Raw genomic sequence first — 11114 nt, forward strand, 5'->3', positions numbered from 1 at the left:
CTAAGTGACAACTAACCAATCTAGGAGACACCACTCTCCAAAAGGTAATAGATGGTGTGTTGATGATGAACTCCTTGCTCTTGTACTTCAAATGATAGTCTCCCCAACACTCAACTATCTCTCAAAGATTTGGATATGGTGGAAAGAAGATTTGAGTGGAAAGCAACTTGGGGAAGGCTAGAGATCAATATTCTTGTGGTAGGATTGGTATATCTTGGTCTCAACACATGAGTAGGTGGTTCTCTCTCAGAAAATGAGTAGTGGAAGTCTAGGCGCGTTCTGATGGCTCTCTCACAAATGGAGAAGGTGGTGGAGGGGTATATATAGCCTCCACACAAAATCCAACCGTTACACACATTTGACCCAACTCGGTCAGACCGAATAGAGGAACTTGGTGACACCGATGTAGTTCAAAATGTGAATGTTAGGAATCTCGGTGGGACCGACTGGAACAACTCGGTGGGACCGATGTGCTAGGGCTAGGGAAAAACCTCATCTCGGTGAGACCGATTGCTTGAACTCGGTGAGACCGATTTCAACAAAGAGCAAACAGAGAGGATGTCAAGCAAACTCGGTGGGACCGATCGCTCATTTCAGTGAGACCGAAATGTTACGAAGGGAAATATAAAGTTTGCAGGGCCATCTTGGTGAGACCGAGATCCGTATCAGTGTGACCAAATTGTCTAGGGTTTCTGGCAGTGGCTATGTGAACTAAACTCGAAGGCGCCGGATAGATAAAATTGGTGGGGCCGAGTTTGAGTTTGAGTTTTGGACAAATGTGCAAGTGAGGAAGTGGCTGAGGATTTTGGAGCAATATCACTAAGCACTTTGAGCAAGTAGACCATTAAGCAACACCTCATCCCCTTTTAATAGTATTGGCTTTCCTATGGACTCAATGTGATCTTGGATCACTAAAATGAAAAAGAAGAGTCTCGAGCTTTTGTCAATCTTTGTCCGTAGCATTTTGAAGGGTTCCACATCCTCTTGTCCTTACCATGCCATTATTGAACTGATCTCTAATACACTAGGTAAATGTATTAGTCCAACAAGAGATATGTTGATGTTAATTACCAAAATCACCCAGGGAGCACTTAATTGTGCTTTCACTCGTCATGTGCTTAAATAAAAGTCTGGCTAGAGGGGCCACAGCCCCCGCACAATGCAGTTGATATCCTGCTGCGTCTCTACAACTGGGCGAGCAGCTAGGTCCCTGTTGTTACAATGTTTCTCTCTTTAATAAAGGAAATGGCAAACCATTTGCTTTGTCTCAAAGAAAATATGGCAGTCACAGCCGAGTTGAAAAGGCAACAACATCCAACTCAAGCTTACAGACGGTACAAAAGTCCAAGGATTTATTGTTCATGAAATTTAGACAAAACACAGATTAAACATGGCAATAACATCTAACCCAACCACTATTTTTGGCAGTCACAAACAAATGGATCAGTCTGATCCAGAAAATCAACATCTGGTGCGATTTTTTTTACTGGAACATGACCACAAGTTGTTGTAAATAGAAGCCGAGCATGTTCAGAAGCCCATTTGTCCACCTGAAACTTCTTTTTTTTTGCTGTTCAACATATCCGTCCATGAGAAATTTCTTGTTGAAAAACTTAAGCCTCATGGACAATAGTAACCTCGCATTCAGCATGAAGAATGTGATGAAGCTTTTGTTTGCCTGGTTGGATGCATATCCTTCCATCATTATTGTCCTCAAATGAATGTCATGAGAACTGAGAAAATCCCGGTGCTTATTACACCACCGATTGGTTATATGTTTTTCTCCATGTGTTAGTGCCTATGTAGACTTGAAAATTGAAAATAGTTAAGGTCTAGAAAAAGAGTATGTCGAATGAGCGACAGCTGAATGGTTAATTCTGGTACAATATATATACCGACTTTCAATGACCAAATTCAATGTGAATGAAATCATCACCTTTATATACAAATTCTTCAGACATGGAAAGCATCACAGCAAGCAATAATTGTGTTCATATCATAACTAAACATGCCGATATATAAGATCTTGACATAATCCAGCACCATTGATAGGCTATCCATGGACGAACTCTTCATTGAGCATATAACATAATATTAGTACCCAAAGTGTACTCCAAGATGATATAAAACTTATGCGCACAAATGAAAAATGCAGCTTATGATTACAAATGTGTAGATGATAATATACGGTACTTGAATAAGTGTGGAGCCAAACACCAACTTCTGATAATTAAACAGACCAGGAATTACACCCAAGGTCTCCAGTTTAGGCGCAGAGACGATAGTTATTTGTGAAGGTATATAACAATAATGAAGGAGCAACCTTTGAAGTGAAGGGGCATCTTCGATGATGAGTTGTTATCCTTCAAAACAAATTCTAATGCTTTTAAGGTGAGGTGACTTTATTTGGATACAATTGATAGGGATTTCTATTCCCAAAACAATCAGCAAGCACTCCAGGGCAGGGCAACTGGTGTGGATGATGCTGTGAAGTGAGGCCTCCAACAAATAAACCACCACAAGTGAAAGTTTTTTTAGCAGTGGGAGTCGAAGCATTTGTACCAGATCATCTGGTAGATGGCATCAGGCGAAGGTGGCGGTGTGGAGAGAGGAGGAAAACCACGAAATGGACAACGGTGGTGTGGGCACAAATTCTTGGCCTTCAGTTCGTGGTATGTAATTTTTGTGGTAATGGTAGAACTCAAACTACTCGAGTTTTTAGAATTCAGGGGATGTCAACCAGGCGCCCACCATGGAGGGTATGGACAATAGGTAGTGTGTCAGGATGCAGTGGTGTTGAACGGAGCCCTAGTGGGAGGAGATGATGGCTCTGAGGAGTTCAAAATCATGAACGACGGATAGCTGATGACAGTCGAGATTAAAGGGCGTGGCGCACCATAGAGGGCGCCACCAAGTTGAGAGGACTTGGGTGCGGCAGCAATCCTTGGTGGGGAGAAGCGGGATGATCTTCCCAAGGATGTCGTCCGGGAGATCACTGATGTGGTCCACCCGAGATTCTACGAGTTCCTCAGATCCGGTGGGGGGCGGGGAGCTCGCCACTTCTCCCCGCGCTGCCGGGTGCGGGATCTACAACCGGTGTCGCCACTGGCGGGAGCCTCATCTTCTTGGCGGTGGGGCCAGCTGACTCCATTTTCCTTGCAGGCGTTGTGCCAAGATCACGGGTTTGAGCATATTAGCGAGAGACGAGCCTAGTGGCAGTGTGACTGGGGAAGAAGGAGGACCGGGGTTTTTTGTTGGAGCGAGGAAAGGAGCATGCATTTTTTGTACGAGTGAGGAAGAAGCTGAGTGGGGGTTTTCTGTACGAGTGAGGAAGATGGGGAGCGGGGGGAATTGGTGGGAGACAGAAGCAGGAGAGTCCAGCGAGCAACAGTAAGTGGAGGCGAGGAGGCGGGATGGTTTTTCTGGGATCGCCCCTCTTCAAGAAATATGGGCTTTTCCTCGCAAAAAACAAAAACAAATGGGCTTTAAGAGGGATAGGCTTTTGTATTGACCTAGTCGGCTGCCCGTGTTAGGTACTGGACTTCCTTGTACTAGAGGCAGCCCATTAGAGACACTCTCCAGCTCTCCAGCTTATTGCCCATTTGAAAGAAAAAAAAGACGCCTCCAGCTTATGGCTCCTCATCGGTAACATTTTTCAACTTGGACAAAAGTTATAGCTCCTTCTCGGGCCGGCTTGGCATCCACCAAATTAGAGGATGCGGTACTGCATGCAGACACTCACACTGGTCATTGCACGGAAAAATGAGCGGCCAAATAACAGGACCACAATATAGATTGTAAAGGTTGACACGCTAGTCAACATTCACACTAAACTAAGTTTCACAACATACAATATGCATACTAGCTAACATTCGCAAGCACTTAAGTGCAGCATGTTTATGCATCTAAATGATCCACAAGACTATAACCAAGACAAAGCTGTGAGAAGGTGTAGAAATAAAGAAAAGACGATCGATGCTTCTCTGAGCAAAGGGCCTCCCTACGCGCGTACATGCTTCTTTCTGCTCAATGTTGTGTGCACTTTGAGCATGTTGGAAACTCCACAACTAGCTTGATGGCTCATCTTGCAATTTACACTGACACATTGCAGCAAACAGAGGAGGCAATAGAAATCACTCGACATTAGACCATTTTGTGCAGTTCCACTAAAATCATCTTCATTGTCCTGAATGTGAAAAGATAGGAAAGCAGTAGCTGTACTTAAACGGTGTCGCAAAACAGTAGAACATATCAATAGCTCGGCATGACAAAACACGATCATCTGGACAAAGGGGATACTAACCTGCATGAGGAAGATTATGCATAATTTTATAGGTGGTTAGTTGATTTCCACCTTGGGATCTCCTATGATGGCACGGAGGAAATTCTATGCAATCGATGAGTGCAATTCCTTCCATGTGGCTGTAGAAAATTTGTCTGACTAACCCCAATATATTTTTGTTCAGTTCCACTAAAATAATGCACCGCTGTTTGCATGACCCCTACTCGCCGGGTAGGCCATCAATGACTCTGTCTCTTTTATCTTGCATTGGCGGCGCGGCTACAGTGCTTGTTTGCTCCTCCACACATGACAAGCTCATTCCACACCGCAATCGGCAAGTCAATGTACAAATAAGCTTATTTCATCTTGCCTTGGTCATTCTACCTAGTTACGAATGTAGAAATACCTGGAGCACCATGAGGTCAGCTGGCAGCTGGTTACACTAAAATTGAGGTTTGTGCTTCCGTTTGCACAAATAAGACACCATATGGAGATAAGACAACCCTGTTTGCACAAATATGTAACAGGGTTACTTAAGCAGTGTCATTTTTTTGCAGCGGCATATGATTAACAATAGCATCTCATATGTTATCAATGGCATTACACTCACAGTATGAAAAAGTGCCATTAACTAAGAAGTGCCATCACATCAAATCAACATTGTCACTAGACTAACGGGGGCTTACATTAACAGGCATAACAATTGCATTATTACTCTATGATGACAGGTTGACAGTAGCACTTGATCAGTACGTACGTGCATGGTTAACAGGAACGATCATTCTAACAAATACTAATACGGAAAGGAGAAACACATCATTGTGTCAACCGTTGTGCAATTAAATTTTGTGCAGTTCCACGGAGATGCGGCTATGTTACTGGTGTCAGATTTTAGTGTAACGGCCGAAAACACTCTTTATGAGAAATGAAGCAAGATAGAAGCATTTCATACAACGGTGGTGCCATTGATTCAGTTTATCAATGGTAATAGATTGACAGTAGATAACTTAACAGTGCCATCACATTAAAAGTGGCATTGTTTCATTTTACCTGTGATGTTAGATTAACAGAAAGAGTAAGGGCATAGGGACACGGGATGCACAAGCACATTTTACATCCACCGAGGCATAAAGTGGTGAGGCAGAGGTGTTGCTGAGTGCGGCAAACATGCAAAGCATGTCTGCATTTGTGCCTTTTTTGTTCTCATTAGTGACCTTTCCTATGTGACCATAGGAAATCTAGACGTGATCATTCTCAGTTGCATTGTCGACCCCCCACTTTATGTCCTTTTTGGACCAAGAGACCTGGTCAGGCCAGCATCTTTATTTCCCTTTCCAACCAAGAGATCGGTTCGTTAGCCAGTATCTGCAGTACATTTTTTCCTCTAGTAGTAAAAATTTAGGCGGTGTTTGAGTGTTCGACAAGCCGACGGAGCTAGCTACATGCGGAGCTTTGTAATACTAGAAGAATATCCACATGCAGGATGCAGCGACGTGGGAAGCAATCCTAACTTGATGGGGGGGAAAGGATGCATCGACGTTGGGAGCTAGGCCATTAGAACAAGCCCTGTTGTATTTTACATCTCCGGGAGGCGGTGATGTAATATTTTTTTTTACATATGGACCATCTGTTGGAGTAGCATTTTTTTGCTCTCGGAGATCCAAAAGTTAGGTATTTTTACATATGGACCGTCTATTGGAGAGGCTCTAAGTTAAAAGCATGGAGATCTCTAAATCACATGCCTCCCCTAAATTTTGGTATGCACATCTTCCACCATGCTAACTAGTGCATTTTATTTTCCTCCTCTGTATCACCCCACCAAAAGGCAGACATGGCATCTGTGATTTCTTTACAAACCTACTTTGGTATTTTAAACACACCCATAGCAAAAATAGGGATAGACTGGATAATAGCTTTTAATAAAAAATTCCTTACCCCCAAGTGATAGCAATTTCTCTTTCCAACCCTTCAACCGGTTAACTACCCTTTCCACCAAGTGAGTAAAAATGTCACTTCTATCTAAACCAATCATGGAAGGAAGGCCAAGATATGTGTCAGAAAGGGCTTATGTCATAATATTGAGTTCTGGACAAATTTCAGCTTTGACATCCACATTCACTTTAGGGATAAAGAATATGCTACTCTTGCCTTCACTCACCAACTTACCAGAGCTTGTGCAATAATCATTTAGTACCTATCTCAATGAGGTTGCATTATCCATATCCACCTTCATAAGGATTAGGGAATCATCAGCGAATAGTAAATGTGAATCTAATGGTGCATTCCTGCACACCCTTACCCCTTCAATGCCACGAACCTCCTCTCTTGAGCTAGAGCACTAGATAATCCCTCTGCACACATAAAAAATAAATATGGTGATAAGGGTTCTCCTTGTTGGAGCCCTCTTGTTGGGATGAATCCTTCTATTTCTTGATCATTGTACCTCACCTTATAAGTCACGGAGGTAACACATGCCATTAAGAGATCAATAACCTCTCTATGAAAGCCATTTCCCCTTTCATAGGCCTTATGAATATCAAGTTTAACATCACAATATTCTCCTTTCCCCTTCTTCTTATTTTTTATTTTGTGGAGGCACTCATATGACAAAATAATATTGTCTGTAATAAGACGGCCAGGTACGAATGCACTCTGCACCGGAGAGATAATGTCATCGAGGCAAGTTTTAAGACGGAAAGATATCTTTTGGAGATCACCTTGTATAGTACATTACATAGACATATTGGTCTGTATTGGGTGATTCTATCAGGGGCATCGACCTTGAGGATGAGGACAATGACCGTCTCATTCCATCCATCTGAGATTACTTTATTATCGATAGCATTCAAGACTTTTGCAGTAAGAGCCTCACCGAGGATATGCCAACACTTCTTGAAAAAACAACAACGTACAGTGCAAACCATCCGTCCCCGGAGCCTTCATATCTCCAATTGAAAAAAGAGCTTTTTTCACATCATCTACTGTGTGCGGTTTCAACAAGGCCTCATTCATCTCATTTGTCACTCTTGGATTAACTTTTTCAAGGAAAACCGGGTCGGGCTCATCAATCTCTGTACAAAAAAGTCCCGCAAAATAATTGGAAATAAAAGGATAGAGGAAGTCAGTACCTTCCAACCATGCACCTTGATCTTATATTAACTTAATTATCCTATTCCTCAACCTTCTAGATGAGGAAAAATTCTGGAAATAGGATGTATTTTTATCACCAAACATGAGCCAGATGATCAGGCTCCTTTGCACCCAATGGATTTCCTCCATCTGTAGCAATCTCTCAAGCTCTTCGGCTAGATCTTTCTACCTTTGAACGTTCTGATGTGTCAATCTATCCTTTACAACTTGTTCCAATTCCCTCTAAACATTCTTTATTCTCTTTGATGATTTCTTCAGCACCGTTTTTTCCCATTCATGTAGCCGCTTTGTGGACAAGTGCTAGCTGCTTTGCAAGTCCCAAGTGTTGGGGAACGTAGCATGCAATTTCAAAAAAAATCCTACTGTTGGGGAACGCAGTATTTCAAAAAAAATCCTACGATCACGCAAGATCTATCTACGAATGCATAGCAACCAGAGGGGAGAGTGTGTCTACGTACCCTCTTACACCGAAAGAGGAAGCGTTAAGTAACGCGGTTGATGTAGTCGAACGTCTTCGCGATCCAACCAATCAAGTACCGAACGCATGGCACCTCCGCGATCTGCACACGTTCAGCTCGGTGACGTCCCTCGAACACTAGATCCAGCTGAGGCCAAGGGAGAGTTTCGTCAGCACGATGGCGTGGTGACGGTGATGATGAAGTTACCGACGTAGGGCTTCGCCTAAGCACTACGACAATATAACCGAAGTGGAAATCTGTGGAGGGGGGCACCACACATGTCTAAGAGATCAACTTGTGTGTCTATGGGGTGCCCCCCTCCCCAGTATATAAAGAAGTGGAGGAGGGGAACGGGCGGCCTCCTATGGCGTGCCCCAAGGGGGGGGAATCCTACTCCTACTAGGAGTAGGTTCCCCCTTTCCTAGTCCAACTAGGAGGGGGAAGGAAGGGAAGAGGGAGAGAAAGGAAAGGGGGGCCGTCCCCCTTCCCAATTCGGATTGGGCTTGGTGGGGTGGCCCCACCTCTTGGCCGCCTCCTTCCCTCTTCCACTAAAGCCCATGTAGGCCCATTAAGCCCCGGGGGGTTCCGGTAACCCCGCAGTACTCCAGAAAATGCCCGAACTAATCCCAAACCTTTCCGGTGTCAAAACATAACCTTCCAATATATCAATCTTCATGTCTCGACCATTTCGAGACTCCTCTTCATGTTCGTGATCACATCCGGGACTCCGGATAACCTTCGGTACATCAGATCACATAACTCACAATACATATCGTCATCGAACATTAAGCATGCGGACCCTACGGGTTCGAGAACTATGTAGACATGACCGAGACTCATCTCTGGTCAATAACCAATAGCGGAACCTGGATGCTCATATTGGTTCCTACATATTCTATGAAGATTTTATCGGTCAAACCGCATAACAAAATACGTTGTTCTCTTTGTCATCGGTATGCTACTTGCCCGAGATTCGACCATAGGTATCATCATACCTAGTTCAATATTGTTAGCGGCAAGTCTCTTTACTCGTTCCGTAATGCATCATACCGTGACTAACACATTGGTCACATTGCTTGCAAGGCCCATAGTGATGTGCATTACCGAGAGGGCCCAGAGATACCTCTCCGACAATCGGAGTGACAAATCCTAATCTCGGTCTATGCCAACTCAACAAACACCATCGAAGACACCTGTAGAGCATCTTTATAATCACCCAGTTACGTTGTGACATTTGATAGCACACTAAGTGTTCCTCCGGTATTCGGGAGTTGCATAATCTCATAGTCATAGGAACATGTATAAGTTATGGAGAAAGCAATAGCAATCAACTAAATGATCAAAGTGCTAAGCTAACGGATGGGTCATGTCAATCACATCATTCTCTAATGATGTGATCCCGTTTATCAAATGACAACTCATGTCTATGGTTAGGAAACTGAACCATCTTTGATTAACGAGCTAGTCAAGTAGAGGCATACTAGTGACTCTCTGTTTGTCTATGTATTCACACATGTACTAAGTTTCCGGTTAATACAATTCTAGCATGAATAATAAACATTCATCATGATATAAGGAAATATAAATAACAACTTTATTATTGCCTCTAGGGCATATTTCCTTCAGTCTCCCACTTGCACTAGAGTCAATAATCTAGATTACATTGTAATGATTCTAACACCCATGGAGTTTTGGTGCCGATCGCTCGTGAGAGAGGCTTAGTCAATGGGTCTGCAACATTCAGATCTGTATGTATTTTCCAAATCTCTATGTCTCCCTCCTTGACTTGATCGCGGATGGAATTGAAGCATCTCTTGATGTGCTTGGTTCTCTTGTGAAATATGGATTCCTTTGCTAAGGCAATGGCACCAGTATTGTCACAAAAGATTTTCATTAGACCCGATGCACTAGGTATGTCACCTAGATCGCATATGAACTCCTTCATCCATACTCCTTCATTTGCTGCTTTCGATGCAGCTATGTACTCTGCTTCACACATAGATCCCGCCATGACGCTCTGCTTGGAACTACACCAACTGACAGCTCCACCATTCAATAAAAATATGTATCCGGTTTTTGACTTAGAGTCATCCAGATCAATGTCAAATCTTGCATCGACGTAACCGTTTACGACGAGCTCTTTGTCACCTCCATAAATGAGAAACATATCCTTAGTCCTTTTCAGGTATTTCAGGATGTTCTTGACCGCTGTCCAGTGATCCACTCCTGGATTACTTTGGTACGTCCCTGCTAAACTAATAGCAAGGCACACATCAGGTCTAGTACACAGCATTGCATACATGATAGAACCTATGGCTGAAGCATAGGGAATGACTTTCATTTTCTCTCTATCTTCTGAAGTGATCGGGCATTGAGTCTGACTCAATTTCACACCTTGTAACACAGGCAAGAACCCTTTCTTTCCTTGATCCATTTTGAACTTCTTCAAAACTTTATCAAGGTATGTGCTCTATGAAAGTCCAATTAAGCGTCTTGATCTATCTCTATAGATCTTGATGCCCAATATATAAGCAGCTTCACTGAGGTCTTTCATTGAAAATTCTTATTCAAGTATCCTTTTATGCTATTCAGAAATTCAGTATCATTTCCAATCAACAATATGTCGTCCACATATAATATTAGAAATTCTACAGAGCTCCCACTCACTTTCTTGTAAATACAGGCTTCTCCAAAAGTCTCTATAAAACCATATGACTTGATCACACTATCAAAGTGTATATTCCAACTCCGAGATGCTTGCACCAGTCCATAAATGCATCGCTCGAGCTTACACACTTTGTTAGCACCTTTTGGATCGACAAAACCTTCTCGTTGCCTCATATACAACTCTTCTTTAAGATATCCATTAAGGAATGCAGTTTTGACATCCGTTCGCCAAATTTCATAATCATAAAATGCGGCAATTGCTAACATGATTCGGATGGACTTAAGCATCTCTGCGGGTGAGAAGGTCTCATCGTAGTCAACTCCTTGAACTTGTCGAAAACCTTTCGCAACAAGTCGAGCTTTGTAGACAGTAACATTACCGTTAGCGTCAGTCTTCTTCTTCAAGATCCATTTATTCTCTATGGCTTGCCGATCATTGGGCAAGTCAACCAAAGTCTATACTTTTTTCTCATAGATGGATCCCATCTCAGATTTCATGGCCTCAAGCCATTTTGCGGAATCTGGGCTAATCATTGCTTCCTCATAGTTCATAGGTT

This window comes from Triticum urartu, chromosome 7A (assembly GCF_056163025.1).
Source record: "Triticum urartu cultivar PI428250 chromosome 7A, HENAU_Tu73, whole genome shotgun sequence".
NCBI lineage: Eukaryota > Viridiplantae > Streptophyta > Magnoliopsida > Poales > Poaceae > Triticum > Triticum urartu.